Source organism: Coturnix japonica, chromosome 2 (assembly GCF_001577835.2).
Source record: "Coturnix japonica isolate 7356 chromosome 2, Coturnix japonica 2.1, whole genome shotgun sequence".
In the NCBI taxonomy this organism is placed as follows: domain Eukaryota; kingdom Metazoa; phylum Chordata; class Aves; order Galliformes; family Phasianidae; genus Coturnix; species Coturnix japonica.
In genome coordinates this window covers 103,478,297-103,497,896 of record NC_029517.1, presented here as the reverse complement: position 1 = coordinate 103,497,896, position 19,600 = coordinate 103,478,297, and positions in this window count along the sequence as shown.

The following is a 19,600-nucleotide window of genomic DNA, read 5'->3' as shown; positions in this document are numbered from 1 at the left end:
TTACGACCCCTCTCCTCTATGGCAGTGACAAATGGAGAGGTTGGGGGCTCCTAGCCCCCACTCTACCTCCCCCTCCCCTTTCGCCGCCGATGAAAGAGTTTCAGCTTGAAAGCCCTTTGCAAATGGATGTTTTACAACGCCTCCCCACTCCCCCCCCCCCCCCTCTCCCGATGTAACTCTGCTGCCCAGAGCCCTTCATAAATATTGTCGTTTCCCCTTCGGGCGCTCGGGGTTTTCAGCCTCCTCTCCCGCACCTCCTGTGCAAGTGTGACCGTCGGGAGAGAAGTGGGCCTGATGTGAGTGGTCAGCTCTTAGACATTCCTATAACCGAGGAGGAAGACATTCTGAGGCATTTGACACGAATTTGTCCTATTGATTGCAACTTCCTTCTGTTTATTACATTTATAATAATAATAATAATAATGATGATGATGATAATAATAATAATATTTTTTAAATGCCCAGTAGATTCACAAGATGCTCAGACTACAAAGACAAGGCACAACCCAACACCCAAACCTCACCAGGCAAAACCAAATACCCAGACCTCCCAGCTGCTTGGTGACATACAAGTGGAGTCTGTAGAGGAGTGGAAACACACATATAATGGTCCAGGGAATGTGACTTAACAGAACTGCAATTCTGGGGCTCTCATCTACCTTGTGTTCCTACCCAGAGGTTTGATAGCTGCAAGAGTTATTTACCCATGTGGCCAGGCTGCAAATAATGCACAGGTTGGAATGGGAATGGTGGCTCAGGACCTACAGGTAAAACAGAGTGACTGTGCATGGCATTTGCCCTCCTTTGCTGTCTCCGTATGAACTCTTTGTTTGGAGCATGGGGAAGGGGCCTGGCTGTGAGCAGATAACAGCCGGGCTCACCTAATCAGGGCAGAAATAAACCGAGAGATTTCAGTCTTCTGCTTTTTTTGGAAAGAAGCAGAACTCTTCAGCTGGCTCCCACTCAAAAGAGAGGATGCTCGAATATGGTTATTTTTAGGAGCTGCACAGATATGTAACGTGCATTAAAGCATAGTGATGTGCTAAGAAATAAATCTCATTTCCACCCCCCTCCCCGAATCACTAGGGAAGCAGTTCTCCAGGAAAAACGTGTTGTGTAATTAAAAAAAGTAGAAAGCATTTATTAAGAGGAAATGTTTGTTTTCTAAGGTTTATTTAGAAAGTCTTGAGAGACGGGAATAAAACCCCAAATCCTAGGAGTTTTCCTGATATTCGTTTAAGGGAAAAAATGTTGAGGATGGTTGTTTCCCCAAATGCAAAACATCAGGGAGGAATCTGAAAAGAGCTTTACTTTCTTTGCAAAATCTCTATTGTTGCTTGGCAGACAATGGGAGCTCTGGGCGACTGTAAGGCTGTGAAAATGAATAGGGAATCCGCAGGATGTGTGCGGGTCAGTGCTTGGGGTCTCTGTCCTAAAGCCCCTTTCTGAGCTTGCCACAATAAAGTAGCACAAGGTTTAGTCTTTCCTGGGTCATCGGCCATCTTCTATTATTCAACACTTCACAACAAAAAACACTTATTAATCAGCGCTGACCAGAGGCCCCTTTCGAAACAAGAGAAGGGGAGAAAGAGAGAGGGGGGAAGAGGGAGAGAAAAGAAGATTGAGAAGCCCTGAACAGACCCTCCCAATACAAGAGCAACCATAGGCACTTTCTCAACTGGCCAAAGCATTTTCTTTTTTTTCCTTTTTTTTTCTTTTTTCTTTTCTCTCTCTCTCTCTCTCTCTCTCTCTCTTTTTTTTTTTTTTTCCTTTTGCCACAACAAAGTTTCCAATCAGGTCACAGGGGACTGGACTTTCCCCCTACCCCCACCCCTGTTTTCTCTCTCACTCTCTTCCCTTCTTGCTCTGAAGATGATGGAGACTTTGTTTTGCAAGTAAGGATGGCTTGAGGTCAGATTGCCAAGGTGTACGATCCTAGAGGTGCATCCTTGCTGTGCTGGAAGACAAGGCTGCTCCTCATCTGGGCCTCAGCTCTGGCGATGGCGTAGGAGAGAAGAGGTTTGCTGTGGGGTTTGCTCCAGTGCGTGAGGAGCTGATGGATGAGGTGTCAGGGCTGCGGTGGTGTGAGGACTCATTCCCAGAGGGTGTGAGGGAGAGGCAAATGTATTTATTGGCTCTGCTGAGGGCAGTGGTGGGCTCGTTGTTGTTGTTGTTGTTGCTCCTGATTTTCTAGCACGGTGTATTGCAAAAAGCTCAACAGTGAGCGCTGTGGTGAGAAGGAACAGAGAGATTTAAGGGAAAAACTTTGCACCCCTCTGTGTGAAGGGAACAGTGGGAAAAAGATCTTAAAGGATCTGAGAAGTGAAGCTTTAATTCTCAGGGGAAATCAGGGGGATCTTTTATTCTTTGTTGCCTTCTGATCATTTTTTAAGGATGTTTAATTATTCTTAAGTGAGTTGGTATCTCTGTGTAATGAAATATGCATAGATGATGATCTCACAGCCCATATTATTAAATTCCTGTCTCTTACCTCCATGAAAATTATTTGAGTCACTTCGTACTGATAAGTTTAGCTCATTGGAAAAAGAAAAAAAAAAAAAAAAAGGTTATTTTGAGTGGAGTTCATGACTGCAAAATCCAGAGTTCGGACTGTTAGCAGGACAGGCACAGCTGTACCTCAGAGAAAAAAGCAATTTGTACTATTTTTTATTTAACAAATGCACCGAGACAGCAAACACTGAATCCCCCGTGGACTGCCTGAAAAACTGAAACTGTGCTCTGCAAAAAAGATTTAGTTCATTAGAGGGGGGAAAACGTGTTTTCTTTTGTTTTGCTGATGAAATTCGGTGTATGTGTGGAGGGAGTGGGCTTCACTTGTTTGTGTGAAGTTGTTGTGCATGCTTTAGTGGGGGTGTATCACCACCGGCATGAACCTGAGGGAAAACTGCTCCTTAAGCCCTGTGGGTGTTGCACTTTGTGGCACATATGCTGCTACCAGAGCACCCCCAAACTCCTAAGAACAGGGTTTTGTGAGGGGAAACAAAAACACAGCGTTCTTTAGGAAGTAGCCTCAGTGGTGCTCTGCCTCGTTTTGCCTCACAAATATAAGGCTGCAGTTTGTGTTTGTTCTCAAGAAATTTATTTTACTTAAGTGCCTATAGCAGAGTGTTCTCTCTTTTCTCCTCAAACATTGTGTTACTCAGATTTTGCAGAGCTTGACATTCCAGCAATGGAGTAATCAAGTGTTACCTAAATTATTTAAAGCCTGGGATTAAAGGCCTTAGTGCTGAGTGCTGACAAGCTTTCAGATGTAGCCTGGGAAAAGTTTGCATCCTTTCCTGTCTGCGTGCACTTTGAAAATAATTTGGAAAAGTACAGTGAATTATTCTCAGAAAGTATGCACAGAGAGAATGAATAATTCTTTTATAAGTTCTCTCCAAAGAAACAAGTCACTATTAAAAATAGAGTAGCAATGTACATACAATAACATTGCGGCACCCGTGCTGTTGTTTTTTAGCAGATCCATTTCTTTCACCAGAGCTTGCTTAAAGGAGATCTTTCTTTTTAGAACTTGCTCTGGTCTGCAAGGCAGAGTGTACATTAATCAGACAGAACCGTCTGTTTCAAGCGTTAAGTTCCTTTATGTGTCCAGGCCTTATTCTTCATTTCTTGCTCTTCAGTACAACCAGTGGCTTCAAGCTTCTATGTACTGGAAATTAAGGGTGATAATATACAACTGTATTAAAAAAAATTGATAAAATGGATATAAAAGTCTTTTTAGTCAGTTAATTTTCTTTTTACCTCCACGTGGATTTTGCGAGCTGTGTTTTTCATTGGTTGGCTTTCTCTCTCTCTTTCTATTTCTTTCTCTTTCTCTCTCTCCTCTCTTTCTTTCTCTCTCTCCTCTCTTTCTTTCTCTCTCTCTCTCTCTCTCTCTCTCTCTCTCTTCTCTTCTCTCTTTCTTTCTCTCTTTCTTTCTTCCTTTCTTTCTTTCTTTCTTTCTTTCTTTCTTTCTTTCTTTCTTTCTTTCTTTCTTTCTTTCTTTCTTTCTTTCTTTCAGATTAATGTGTGAAACAATTTTGAGAATTTTTTTCTTTTTTAGGTAACATATTCCCCCACTGTCTTACAGTGTAAAAACAGATGTGAAGCTGTTGTGTTTTGGCTTTTTATTGCATCACTACAATATTCTTTGGATGATGTTTTTTGATGTCATTCATAGAAATTAGGATTTTCCTACTTTGTCAAAAAAGAAATAGCAATGGCAGTTATGTTTTGCAAAGCTTTGACTACCAGGAGGTTGTTCCATGCCATCAGAAGGTATGCATTAGAAATGCTACCACACAATCTCAGTTTCTCTTTCCATTCCTACTGATGGCTGACTGTCTCAATAGCACCCATTTGAGTCAGTGGGACTATTCATGGGCTGAGATACTTCTCTACAAGACAAAGGGGAGGACAAAATTTGTCCCACAGAACTGAATTAGACTAGAAAAAGAAGGTAGCACTTGGAGTGGGGAAGGGTGCACACATCTCCCCCCAATATAGTGTCCCATCTTTGCGTAGTGCTGTAAAAACAGTGACATTTCTGCATGTACCAGTTTGTAGCTGTAGCCCAGAGAGGCAAACATGAGTCACTGGGGATAAACCAAGTGCATGAGGCTGTCAGTGATAGGAAGTGGAGAGTATTGATTACAGCAGCAGTGTGTGTTGAGGTGGTGAGGACAGGAGAAGATTTGTGCTAAGCTGAAGGGCTGCTAAAGCACTGGGGGGTGTTTAGGAGGAAAAAGGTGCCTGAGGTTACTGCTGGGAAGAGAAGCACAAGTTCTTTCTGTGTGTTTACATAACATTTATTGTTTTAAAATAGCTTCCTACTTACTTCTATTGACATTTTAAGGTAGAAAGATTTCTTAAATATTGCTTTGACTCTACACTGCATCCTGGGATAAAAACGACTCATAGCATTGTAACAGTTCCTGATATCGATAGGAATTCTAATGCTCTTGGCATAAATTATCTCTGATCCAGCAAAGGCTGCTTTACTTCCATGTACCTGATTCGGTAAAGATTTTCCAGTTATCTTATTTCAGAGTGGGCTTGGTTACCATTCAAAGTGCATAGAGCAAGGTTTTATAAAATGAAATCTTGAAACTTTGTAAGGGAAAAGAATGCATCTAGCATTTTAACCATGTTGACTTAAACAAATCTGCTTGACGTGCACCTGAGAAGTTACACCATCACTGATGTTTGCATGTGTGTTTCATATATAGGTTGAAAGCTGGGTGGGTAATTTTTCTATGTAAGGTGGAATGTGAGTTGTAAAGTGTTCGTCAAACATTAGTATTGTCTACTTGAAGAACTCAAAACTAGTGAACCATCTTTCCTAAAGATTTTTCCATAGAGCTTGGAGCCTTATTTTTTTATTTTTTATTTTTTATTTTTTTTTCTTTACATCTGCAAAAGCTGAAAATGTACTTTAAAAGTCACACAGTGGCTCATGGGAGAGGCAGCACTAATGAAGGGGCCTGGAGTTATGATGAAGCCTTAGAGATGAGTGAGATCAGCTCACTATTCAGAAGTATTTAAAAACCTTTATAATTCAATGTTTGGGGTTCTGTGTGTATAGAGGGGTGAGCTGGATCACTGATCATCACTAAAAGGCTGTGGAAATCTGAGGAGAGGATCTAGTGGGAGGGAAGACTGTGGCTGATGCAGCTGAGTAGGGCTGTGTGTCAGTGGGTGAACCCTGGGGAAGAGAGTGAGGGTGGAGGCAGCCATTCCTTGCAGGGGCAAAGGTTGGAAGAGGGGGGGGGGATCTCTTGCTCATGTACCTGATGATTAGTTGCTTAAATGCAGCAACACTGATAATTTATACAGCCAAGTTCAGCTTGCTGCAGGCAAGAACTGCTTCAGCCTGGTTGTGAAAAACTGAATTGTGCATAGGTGGAACTGCTCAACTACATCTTTAGAAAAACTGCTCTGTACCTCTAGTTGTCATGGTTTGGGGAAAAAAGTACCGGTAGGTGGCGTTCAGAAATATTCAGCACTGCTCATAGGTTTTATTTGGTGGATGCAAGTTCTTTTTACTGCAACTGTTCTTGAATATGGAGGCATTTAAGAAGTGAGTTTAGGAAGGAGGTCCCTGGTAAGCAGGCATATAAGGGCAAAAATGAGTGAGATTAATTTAATCCATTCTTTGTCTCTCATCTCAAGCAGCTCTTCAGTTGTTGCTGCTTCTATTTTCTTTTTTTTTTCTTTTTTTTTTTTTTTCTCAATGCAGGCATACTCCAGCAAGGGTCTTTTCCTCTCTGAGCTTTATACTGCAGTCTTCTTTTCTGTAATACTGCCTAACATACATGGCTAGATTTTCACTCTGCCTTGAGGAAGAGAGTACTGAAAAAGAAGAAATCTGTTTCTTTGAACTTTGCTAAAATGTACAAGTAAGAATAATCTGCATGAAAGATTAAGTGTTGAATATCTCAGGTGGAAATATCAGTGCTTTGGAAAGTTATGAGTTCATGAAATGTGATCTGTTTGATGTTCTTAATTTTAGTGAGTGTTGATATTGCAAGTCAAACTCTTTAGTCTTGTATAATCTTCCTGCAAAACTGGGAACATTCACTCTCTTATTATTTTTATTATTATAATTGAAGTGTGTATAAAGTATCAGCAATAATTAATTTCATTTATGATGCTATCTTTTTTATAGCAGCTGGCTGACACTGACAACTTGTGGAGCTTAAAGTAGAATCAAATGACTTTGCTGCCAGCAACTCTAACACACAAAGATGCTAAAATAATTTGTATTCATAGATGGTCATGGATGTGGTTGTTTACACATGAAAAAGTGATGTTTGATAGGTATTTTTGATCATTTTAGTGGTGTTCTGCCCTCCCACTCAGTAGTTTTTCCAAGAATGGTTTGGAGATTGCAGGTACTGCTCCCCTACTCTACAGAAAGATATTATGCAGTGTTACTCAACAGAGTATGATATAGTTGATGGCCTACTAGAAAAACTAGTTTGTTAGTAGGCTGATGAATATTTTAAAGACACAATATGGAAGAAACCTGCTTAAGTATGTGTAAGTCAGTGCTATCAAACAGCTTTGTTCAAGAATTTACTGGGAACAGAAGTCTTAAAAGACCAGTTCTTAAAAACACTCTGACAAATATTTTCTTCCCTTTCCTCTCTTACCATGGTTTACTGAAACTGTGTGAAGGTATACCAGAATTTAGAGCTGAGATTTCTGTGCAAAGACGTGATATAAGTGTGACTGTGTAAATGACTGAGGGAGAAAGTACCAGCAAAGCTTAGGAATTTACAGTGCTGTTTGTAAGCTTACTAGAGCTAACACATATTGCTTCTCATGGAGGTTCAGACTGGAAAAAACTGATCTCTAGATCATTGCTAGCTTCTAGCCAGGTATCTTGTAGAACTAGGAGTCTCAGTGCACTGGATAATTTGCTTTCATAACGGTGAAATAGGCAGAATTTTCGCCTTTTGTAGAATAGGAGGTATGGAGCTGAGTAGCTACAGCAGATTTGCCAATTAAGAAGAATATTTTGGAAAGCTTTCTTTATATTTGTAGCTCATGCTTTCTGTTTGTTAGGTCTAGTTGTTATTTGCACTGAAAAAGATGTATATTCTAAATATAAACTGAACAATTTTTTTGTCAATTTTTTTTTCTTGTTAAGTTTATTCATTCTGTATATTGTTTGCCTTTCTTCCATGTTTTATCTTAACTACAGCTCTTTTGCAGCAGCCCATAATTTCTGTGTTTCTTGGGACAGTGTACAACCATTTAAATCCAAAGCCATAAACCTTTCCACCATGCCATTCCCTCATTCCCTCTTGATTTTTTCACTTTCAAATGTGTGGTAGTGGTTCCTTGATGAAAGTTTGTAGATAGGTCACAAGTATAATTCACTTAATCAATTTTGTATTTCAATACATTGAAGTTGTTGTGACCATTTTATTTTCTTGACAATTGAGTATTCTATTCTTATTCGCAGAGTGAGGTATCAAAATAAACGTAAAAGGAAAGTGCTGAATTGTGTTCTTTTGTATTCTTTACCCCCCAGTTAAAACAAAGCATGTAAGTATTCAACCTAGAGGAATGGTTAAATGACAAGGTTTTAACTTTTTGTTTGCTCTTTTGGCGTGGACTTCAGTAGTAGCGTATGATCTGAGTTTTCCAGTGTATATCTTAAGTGCTCCTCTCAGTTTGTAATTTTTGTTTTATAAATCAGTACTTTGTAGGTTAAACTTTATATATACTTATATTGCTTTTATTTTTATAATGAGAATTATTTCTTCTGTGTTCTACTGAGAGATAAAATGTGATCAATTGTGAGCCTATTAATATCTTTACTGGATGTCTTGAAAAATTTGTTTGGAAGATACTACATAAGAGAGAAGAGATGGTGTGTATATATGTGTGTATATATGTGTGTGTGTATATATATATATATATGTATGTATATATATCTGAAGATACACAGACCTAGTAAAAAGCATCTAAATTAATGAAGTTTGATTAACTACAATTTGAGACAAAATTCTTCTCAGCCTAGTAAATTCCATTCAAATTGTATGGACCTTCAAAGGCAGCCAGTCAGCTATTTGTGCCAAATAACTTCAGAATGTTCAGATCTCTGAGTCTATGTGTGTACTCAGCAAAGCAGGTTACTACATGCAGGCCAGGGACCGTTGCTCAGGGCAGTAGCGTGAATCCACAGAATCCAGTTCAGTCAGGCCAACAATAGCAGATGATGCAAGGTTAGAAAAGTAATTATCTGCTTGATTTTATGTATATTGTAAGTATAAGTCAGCTTCTTTGCTTTTGCAAGGATATCATCTTTATTTCATAAATTCCAGAGAACTGTCTAGCTCAAAAATAGCGTGAGTTATCATAGAAGAGTGCAACTTCATGACAAGGTTCATTTTTGATCTCAACTGTGTCATGTACGTATATACACTTACAGACACTACTGCAAGGGCTCTGTAAAGGGAATACCAAGCTTGGTTATAGAGAGTGTGAGAGCAGAGTCTGCTGCTGATATTTTGTGCATGAGTTCTGCCAAGCACAAAGGAGTATCCCACCAGCTGTGTTGTGCAGGGTAACTGTCTTTCATGTTGTTTTGTTGGGTTTAGGGACTCTTGCTAAAATAACTTACATAGCATTTCTGTGCTCAATGCTTTAAGCTGGAGAGCTGGCTCCAATCACAGTGTTACTGTCTGCAGGGTTACTGCTACAGTCTATCCGGCCTTGTTAGGGGACATTTATCTAAAATTAACAGTGGTCAGCCAGGTGTTTGCTCCTATGATGCACATACATAAGGGACTACAAACTGTATATAAAAGCTTTACTAGTAGAGGAGTTAAATCTAGCTTAAGGTGTAGATTTGCAGGAATAAGGCTTTGTTTCTCTTTTGGGTTGGTGCATTCTTTAATACATCAATATTCAATAAATAAGTTAGAAAATAAGCTTGAAAACTTTACTTGAAGTGATATTATTTACTTCTTTATTCATTGTTGAATGGACAGTGATTGAGAATAATCTTTTTATTTCTTCCAAGGCCATCCAGATCCTACCTCTCCTTATTTTGTTTGTAATTATGATTTGTATTTAAACAGAATTTGTTAAAGTTGAAGCTAGGAGTAATCATAAGTAATGGTGTACAGATAGACTGCTACCAGGACAAATGTCTGAATATGGACACAGAAAGGCAATGCTTACTTACGTGAGAACCTACTTTCCCTAAAAATGATTGTGCAAATTAAAGGAATATGTCTGGACTAACTACAGTGGAACATTTCTAAACCTGTATCTGCCTTAGTTAAAAAAGTCTTTGTCATTGCATTAATAGGTATGCTCAGTACCTCTCAGAAATAGGCTGTAAAATGTGTACAGGCTGTTAATATTTTTATGAGAAGAAACCATTGTAGACCACAAACTCTGTGAGGTAGGCTTCTTCTCTAATTATCTTTTCCCCGAGGTACCCATTATACCTCATGGAGGAATAAATTGTATTAATAATTGTATTCATTTAAATGGGAAATGGTTTCTCAAAAGAAGAAACTAAAAGAGGCAGGATCAGAAAAGGAAATGAAGGCTCCACCTTGATACTAACAAGGCTGATTTTTGAATGTCCTGCAGTTATGTATTCCCATATGATACCTTGGGTAAATGCACTAGCTTTATTTCATACATGAAGTCATACCAACATAAAATACTAACTGTTCTTACAGTATTTTTGAACACTTAGATTATTTTCAGGTAAGATTTGATTATATTTTGTGTTGCATTTCTAAGATGTACATATCAAATACTATTTTGTTGCAGAGTGAGTGCTAGTTACTGCATTCCACAGTAGTAGTGTTTTTAACTTTGTTGTAGTCATACTAAATCAAAAAGAGGTTATTGTTAAACCAGTTGTGGTAACTCGATGTACTTTAAGACAATGTAGAGAGTGTTAAGGCTCCATAGTTTCCAGAGGTGGGTGACAGAATGAAAAAAAGCAATGGAAACTCCTACTTCAAAGGCTGCCTGATAACTGCTATGGGTAAAAGGTGAGGTTTAGGGTGACAAACATTGAATTAATAAATGCAGTATTGTTGAATAAAGCAAGTTGAGATGCATCCTAGCTTCTAAGCAATTGGATTGTATTCACTACAGTGAATACATCCCCAGTGGGCAATGTGTGTGGGACAGTGGTGCCACATAGTTACTGTAATAGCCTCTCATGTAGCTTGTTGTTACTGTATGTGGTTATTACTACCTGACCAAATTAAATCACCCTGCATCTGCATTGCTGTGGTGGTGTGGTGTCTTGCAGATGTGTCTACTGGAACAACAGGCTCATGTGGGAATGACTGAATTCAGGGTTTAAGGTTGTAGAAAGTTTTCCTTTTTGGAAATGGCTATGAGACAGCAGCTTTTGTGAGCAAGCTCAGGGCAGCTGTACTAGCCTAAGTCCTGCCCAGGAATGAAGGGCTGAAAAGTTTTTAGAAAGCAGAAACCACTTCTTTTTCCTATCAAGGGCAGAAAATACCTGTGTGCCTGTAGATGGCTTCTGCAGGAGAGGCAGAGGTACCAGCGATCAAACAGCATTCACTACAGTTCCCCTCTGCTATTCAGCCTGGCATGAGAAAACAGAGCCACTGACACTTGGGAATCTGTGTTTTATATATTACAAGTGTTGTTCTTTAGAAGACATTGTAATGATCACCCTTTAGAATCTGGTATAACACAGTATAGAATTTCACTCTGAAACTGCTGTATCTATCCTATGAGAGTTTCAGTAAGAGCTGGGTGTCCATATATATGGAATCAAGCATCCATGTAAGTCCGTATCTGGGCTTTATAGATCAAATGACCTTTGGAATATCTCAGGATAAGCCCAGGAAACTAAGCCTCCTTCTGCACAGTAGTTTCATTCTAGGGAAGTTTTTAGCTCATGACTTCGTGGTAAATGGTGCAGCACTGCTGCCTCTCCTGAGAATCTGCTAAGGCAACAGTTGTAAGAGCTGTAATTTCTTTTTCCCTTTTAAATGGGATTTAGCACAGTCCTAGTGTTGAAGATTCAGTTGACAAAGTATTTTTTTCTGATAACAAATATTTTATTTTTAAGATAGCATCTAGCTGTTAAATTTATCCTAAGGTCTTAAACTGTGGCTTATGGCTTCCTAAGTGTATCAGTGCTCAATTTGTGTATTCATTCAAAGATACAAAAAATCAGAATTTACTGCATTTTATGGAAGGAGATAATGTATAGAATTTGGGTCCATCTTCAATGGAAGAGCATAAGAACTTGATTGTATGGTTCCTTAAAATGCAAGTTGCAGACTGTCACCTCTGGTGAGATGGGACGAGGCTTTAAGACAAAGGCTTGAGCTTGACTCGATTTTACATCACATACTGAAATGCCAGTTGAGAAACTGTGATTGTAAGGTGAGAATATGTCTATTCTGGAGTTGAGGATGCTCATCTGAGAAGGGGGTTTCTGCTGTACTGCATGGTTTTTTGCTTTTTCTTTATACGCCAAGTGAAACCACATTATTGAGGAGTAGGTTTTCTCTGACTCCCTGCCAAAATCTGATAGCATAATGGTGAGGGCACCGTGCTGGTAGGAGAGTGATGTGTGTATGTAACTTTTCTGTCTTATGGGGGAATGTCTATACTATTGGAACTGGTGATGAAATTAAAAAAAACATGATTATTTTTGTAGCATTCTTCCTGAAATTTCTCAGTTCCTAAAATTTGTTCCCTAACTAAAATGATTTGGGAAGCTTTACTGAATCTAGCATAAATGAAACAGTACTTTTGGCATATGGATTGTGCAGTGAAGAAATTCCCTCAGCTCAGCACATGAATAATTGGCATGTCCTGTTCCACGGAGAACTAATCAACGACAGCAGGGTAACATTACAGCATAATCTGTGATTGTTGGAAGGGGTGGGATGGTATGATAAAGAGACTGCTCAGAGTCTTAAGCTCCGAGACTGGACTCTTCATAGACTGGAATATGGAAAACATTTTGACTTTTCAGAGATTGATAGTCTACTTCAGAGATAGCCCCCAGTAATATCTATAGGTTTAGGATATTTTATTTACATTGCCTGTAGTTGTACAAATGGTTATAACTAAACATTGCTTTCTGTGTTCCATTCCTGGCAGTGCATATTGGTGGAAAATCTTGAGAAAGAATTTTCATTTTTAACTAGGTATGATATTCTGTGATCTTATCTCTGAAAACCAATCTGTCTTTGAGGAGAAAGGCTCATCAAAATTGTCTAGTTCTTAGCCCTTTTTTACTTCCTCCTTTTTCCATCATTACTGTTACATAAAACACTAAATTGTTCTTTGTGTCATTTCCAAGTGATAGGTCCTCTAATACTCTGATATGCTCTGAGACTCAAGCTTTGACTTCTGTTGCCCCTGATATCTGTACTGGATTTCTGAAAATCTACTACTCTCTTTTCAGATTGGAGTCAATAGTAACCATCCTAAACAGTTATTATATTTACATTATATAAAATGTATATTATATTACTGCTATATCAGATGCCTCTTTCCTTGTAATTGTTCAGTTTGTAAAGAGAGGTAATAAAAACTGGTCATTTTGTAGAAACTTTCTTTTTGGTACTCGAAATTTCAAAAAATAATACAATTTAGTGGCATTTTTGTGAAGTGGTCACTTTATTTCTGAGCATTGTTCATTTTTCTCTTCTAGAATGCGACCTTCCCTTGGAAATACACACTTAAAAGTTTCTAAGGGCATGAAGACAGTGTATTATTTTTTTCATAATGATGCCCTTCAAAAGGCAGTGTCTAGATGCAAATTGTATGCAGAATTGCACAAAAGTAGAAGACAAATCTGTTTGGAAGTGATAGATTAAAAATACTGTCCTTCTGTTTCCCAGGACTATTACTTTTCAATTGGCAGGGGTAAGGTATGAAAGAAGATAATTGTAGCTATACAAGTATTGGGCTAAGAGGCAGGTGGGATGGAAGGGGGACTGTAGAGGCTGGCCAGTCACCTCAGGAGAAAGGACAGTAAGGTCTGCTGTGGGATATGCGGAGAGATAGAGAGGCTTGATATGTAAAGAAAAGAAAACTTTAAAGATTAGGAAAGTGATTGAAGTAAGATAAATATTTGAGATGTAAAAAGAAAGTAAGGTTAGGAAATCATCTTTTCACATAATAGTAAGCTAAAGGAGAAGTGATATGTGCATGTTGGTACTGAGGTGGTTACAATGCAGTAGGCAGGGTTTCATTTGTTCTATGGAGGGCTGGGTGGGTTTGCCTTGGCTTGTTGTTACTGCAGGACCCAAGGGAATGGCATGGAGCTGTATCAGAGGAGCATCAGGTTGGGAATTAGGAAAAAGTTCTTCACCAGTTCTTCTTTGGGCTCTGGAACAAGGAAGAACCTAGGAAGGGCTGTGGTAGTGACTCCAGGCTGCTGGAGTTCAAGGAATGTTTGGGCAGTGCTCTCAGACATAGGATTAGAATTTGTTACGGTCCTGTGTGGAGGTAGGAATTGGACTTGATGATCCTTGTGGGTCCCTTCCAACTCAGGATATTCTATGATTCTCTAATTTTATTTCTGTTCAAGTTAAGCAGGACAAAAACAAAACCAGTCCACTGAAATTGTTGTCCCTGCATCCCCTATGCTTCAGTTCTATCTTTGTAGAAGATGAGAACAGTATTCTGTTAATCCAAGGAGAGATATGAAAGTGACTTCAGTAGGATGCGTATATTATTCCCCTTGAAATCAGTGAAGGTTGGATGTCTGACTTCCTTCGAGATGCTCAGCTCAAGCGACTTGTTCAAGGTCACTCAAGAAGTATGGTGGGAGGTAAGACTTAAATTCAGTGCCTCTGGCTATTGCTTTTGTCTCCGTGACCTTTTCTTCTCTGGGACACAGTAAAGTCTAGAGGCTATTAACCTAAGGACTCTGTAGTTCAGGAAGGAAGGAACAGCTGAGAAGCAGTATGCTCAGTTGACCTAGAAGGGTTATATAAACACATACTAAACTTAAGCTATGGAATGTTGGTGTCTCCTCCTCTTTCTCTCTTTTTTCCTCTTTTTTTTTTTTTTTTTTTTAAGGTTTTGGCTGAAATAAGACATCCCAAGCCTAATAATTTATTCTGTGGTTGGTCAGTTCAAGAAAATCCTTGATTTATCTGTGCCTATGCCAAGGCAGAGCAGCACTTTACCTGGAGAAGCATGTTCAGTGGAGGGGAATAGTGCAGCTTTCTGTTTCCTTTCACTTCCTTTTCTTCTGTACTTGAGGCTGTGACCCTGGAGTACGCAAGTATAGCAGAAAACATTTCTGAGGGCAAAGACAGAGATTGAAGAAAAGGTATGTTAAGATGTGGCAAGGGCATAAACGGTGGTGGTAAGAGAAATTTAGCTTGTGGGAGAAAGAGACAGTCTAGCTTAGAAAAGTTTATACTGTATGTTGTTGCATTGTTTCATCTAACAACAGATGTGCCACTGAAATGGAAACCAGAATTTGTCCTTGTCTCAAGGTAGGATATACTAGGAGAGCCTTAGGGTCCTTACACTGAGACAGAGGCTACTAAGGAAGATTATCTAGACGCATAGACAACAGAGATGTAGTGCCTGTCCATCTTCACATCCCTTTGAATATCTTTATTTTTCTGAAAAGCTGACATCCAAGTTTTCAAGTCCCTGTTTTGAATGCAGATCCTGGAGCTTTTTTTTGTTTTCTTTTTCAGACTTTGGAGAATGCCCTGTCTCTCTGCATCTTTTTTTTTTTTTAGCGGGTTTTGAAAGCACTTAGTGATGTCTCTTTTAAAGGAAACCAATAAACAAAACCAGCAAATCCTCCTCCCTCCTCCTCCCTTTTTAAAAAAATATGCTAAATGTTTTGTTTTGTTTTGCTTCTTAATAGCTGCCTACAGCAATTCACTAGATTAAGCTGCATTCATTTTCAAAGAAAATAATATGCAACTACTGTAAATTTGTGTGTTAGTTACGGTTTCTAGTGACGACTAGAATCTTGCATGGAGTTCACTTTGTTCTAGGTGCATGGGGATCACGTCTCTATGTGAAAGATATTAGAGTGAGGAGGGATTTATTTACCTTTGAGCATACAAGGGTATGAAGGGTGGGAGGAGGATTAAAACTAGCTTTTGCTTTCTGACACTGAGGCAAGTTTTCAGTTTTATTGTTGCAGTTTTACTGAAGTCAGATCTGTCATCCAGGAGTTAGCATCTCTCTCTTGCTCTTTCTATATAGTGTTGATTTAAAATAAAGATAAGGTTTATCTGGAAATGTGACCTCAGCCATACCACTGAAGCTTAGCTAAATCTAGCAGGCAGAGTTCAAGTTACTTTTTGGAATCCACCTCTACAGCGTATGCAGATACTGAAGACTTACTATACTAAGCAGTATAGCTTAGCTCAGATCTAGACTGACTAGTGGCTGTATGTTTTGAGGTGATCTGATTCTGATTTCCTGGTCATACAAATAAGAGACATGATTAGGTATGATCTGTTTCCTCTCTAACCCTTTAGTAGTCTTCTCTGTGGGTTTGAGTATGTAAGTGCTGGTGAGATAAGGCTTGGCAATGGGAGATGACCATTCTCTGAGTTTAGGCTGGTGTTACTAGTAGGTCAGTAGGGTGGCAGAGCTGTGAGCCTTCCTGCTACATCACCATGAACAGTGTTTCACACAACATCCCCCAAGTTCACAGGGGAGTTCTTTCAGGATTCTATCCTCACTAGCTGCAGCTCAAAAGTGCAGAGGGGCTTCAAGGGAACTAAATATCTCACACACAAAGTCTTGTTCTCATCCACTCTCTGAAGAGGGTGGAGGGTGCTGTGCAGGTGAGGGGAGCGGTGGCTCATAAGGGTCCGTGTGTCAGGGCAGCTGAGTTACTTGCATCCTCTCTGCTTGAATTTTCTTTTATATTGAAGGAGGAGTTTTGTTTTGTTAAAATCTCTGTTCAGTGTGACCAGGAGCAAATTTTTCTTGTTAGCACTTATTTACAACTGACAATTCTCAATTAGCATTTGAGCCTTAGATTCCCATTTCTATAAATCCCTAATGAGAGTATAAATTACTAATGAAAGAGCTAAATCTCGTGGCCAAAGTCTTACTTCATTAACATACTAACGTATATCTGAAGTGTTTCTGTTTGCATGAGTAGTTAATTTAGAACAACACTAGTATAACCAATGTAGGAATTAATCCTTGTGGCTTTAGTAGAGGGCAGTATAAAGTGATGTTCTAATTTTCAAACTCCTTTCCTCTTACGGAAATTATTTTAAATATTTATGCAGAGCTTTTTTTTTTTTTTTTTTCTTTGGACAATTTGGTTCCATTAAGTGTTGTCCTTTCCTTCTGTTGCTTGGGGAAGAAAGACTGTGTGGAAACCCTAAAATCTTTGTCACCTTTTGTTATAATTACTAAATAATAACTAATTTTGTTATAATATTTTCATTCACATTTAACTACTAAATGGCATGTCTCATAGAAAACAGGAACAGTTTAAACTTCAATGATATTAGGAGGAACTTAGATTCAGTTTTAGAGATCTCTTGTTAATCTGTGGTAAATTTAACAGGTTACTACTGGTGGCAAAGATGAAACAGGAAATTTATTGTATTAACTGACTACATTCTTGGTTTGAACACTTTATAAGAATGATAATGCTCAGTCAGGGGAGGGTTATTCCACCTGGTCTAATCACTAGAAGTGGACCCTTGTTCCAAAGGTCTTTTTGAAAAGATCTTCAGGAAAGATCTCTTAGGAAATCAACTCGGTGGTAATGTGCATCTTCTTATCAGTGATGTTCTCTTTGACAGTAGCAAATATATACACACATTATAGACTTTCCTGATACCACAGTTTCAAAAGTGCATGAAAGACACTGGGCCCAGACTGGCTGGGTGTTGAGTGGTGTTTACCACTTACTGCATTGCAGCGCTCAGCAATGGCTTTTGTCATCCTGAACACTCAGTAAAATTGGTGAGGGTTGTTGCAGAGTTATCTAGATCAATCTACATGGCTACAGGGGGCAGTAGGCCTGTGGGCCCCTTGTCCCCCCAAAAAAATTGTAAGGGAAATGGAAAAAAGGTAGGGAGATGGTAGCTGGGCTCAAGGAAACAAACAGAGCAACGGCAACGATCTAAGGAGGAAAACTTATTTTACTAACTATGATATAGGAATGCAAGATAACACAATATAGTACAATCCAATAAATCAAGTAAAGTAAGAGAGAGAGCTTTCTGAAAACCGAGAAGCCTACTTTGAAATTGATGGCACCTTGGCTTGGAATCACATCCACACTCGCTGCTAGGCAGTGAGGAATAGAGCCAGCATCACTTCCATGATGTATTTCCCTTCTCTGACCGTGAGGTACTCTGGGACACGTAGTTCTTCTCTGTGCTCCGCATGATGTCATGATGTGGAATACCAATAGCAAAACATTACAAAAACGTGGCAAAGGTTTAGCTCAAGCTAAAAACTACATGACACAGACATACTGGAAACCTCAGGCATAACAGAAAGAGCTCATCAAGATGCTGGAATGAGGACCATCAAAATGTTGAAGGGCCTGAAGCATCTCTCATATGTGCAACTGCTGAGAGAACTCTGACTGCTTAGCCTGGAGAAGAGGATGCTCAGGCAGATTTCACCAGTGTGCAGGATCCTAAAGGAAGGATGCTTTAAAGAGAGTTGAGGGGGGGCTCAGTTCAGTGGTGACCAGAGCCAGGGCAATTGGCACAAACTGCAACACAGTTTGAATGCCAGGAAGCAATTCTGTGTTGCATGGGTGATAGAGAACAAGTATAGGCTGCTCAGAGGCTATGAAATCTCCTCCTTGGAGATCTTCAAGAACTGTCTGGACATGGGCCTGGATCCCTGCTCTGTTGTCCCTGCTGGAGTGGGAGTTGAACCTAGTGGTGCCTTCTACCAGTCAGTGACTCAGCTATAAGATCCCACTTCATGTTCAGCAGACTTTGAAAAGTGGAATAGTGCAGGTAAGAACTGAATTATAGTCCAAATATTAATAAAACACAGATTAAAATTTCCTCTTATATTTGCAAATTTTGTCTTCTAATGAAATCCTTTAGTTAAGATGTTCAGAGACTTCTTGCGGAGAATATAAAGTAATTATTTAGAAATCATAACTAATATTGCATGAACGGCAAATGATAAAGTTAGAATTATTATATTTATGAAGGAAGTTGGTACTGTCAGGTTGAGTGAATGACAATTTTACAATTTCTCCTAAGCTGAGAAAAGGTAAAGAACAAAACACAACTAAATATTGAATCATTGGCATAATTACAGCAAAAATGACTGTATATATTATCATGATTTACACTATCTGACTGTGAGTTTCTGGTATTCTTAAAGAACTGGCATTCAATATGCGCCATGCAGTATATTATCGATGGTACAGGCAATAGAAAATAGAAAAAGTGTAGTTACAAGGAGATACTTTAACTATGCTGAAATGAATCCAGAGGAAGAACATGCACTTCTAGATCTTAGGATTTCTCTGTTAAGAAGTGAAAAGCAACAAAATCAGAACAAAACACAAATACTTAATGTATAACATTGGACTTTAGTAATCACAATATAATCCTTCAAAAGAATAAGAAAAAAAAATGTGAGTAAAAGCTAGTAAAGGTAGTCATCTTTAGCAGAAAGTCAAGTCTGACAGATGTAGGTCTGGTCCTGTAGTTTATAGCTGACGAAGCCATTGCTGTATTCAGTTAGATAAGCTGAGATTGTTGGTGTAAGGGCTCTCCACGAAGTTAAGGTGTGATGCATCAGCTTTTCCTTGAACAGTGAAAAATATTTATTTCAAACATTTCCGTGCCTGAAGACAAAACATGGATTTGATGTCACGCAGTTGGCAATAGAAAACTCAGAATTAGGCATTCTGAATTGTACGTGTCCTGCTTAATAAATGCTGTTTTAAGTATAAAAGCATAGTTGTCATCTTGCTAATATACCAATATGTAAACAGCAAAATGTTGTGAAAAAAATGGAAGAACAAATATATAACATTTTGTAACAGCTTACTTTATTTCTTGTAAATACTACTTTTTTGGTGACATACTAAAATAAACAATCATAAGTAGAACAGCAG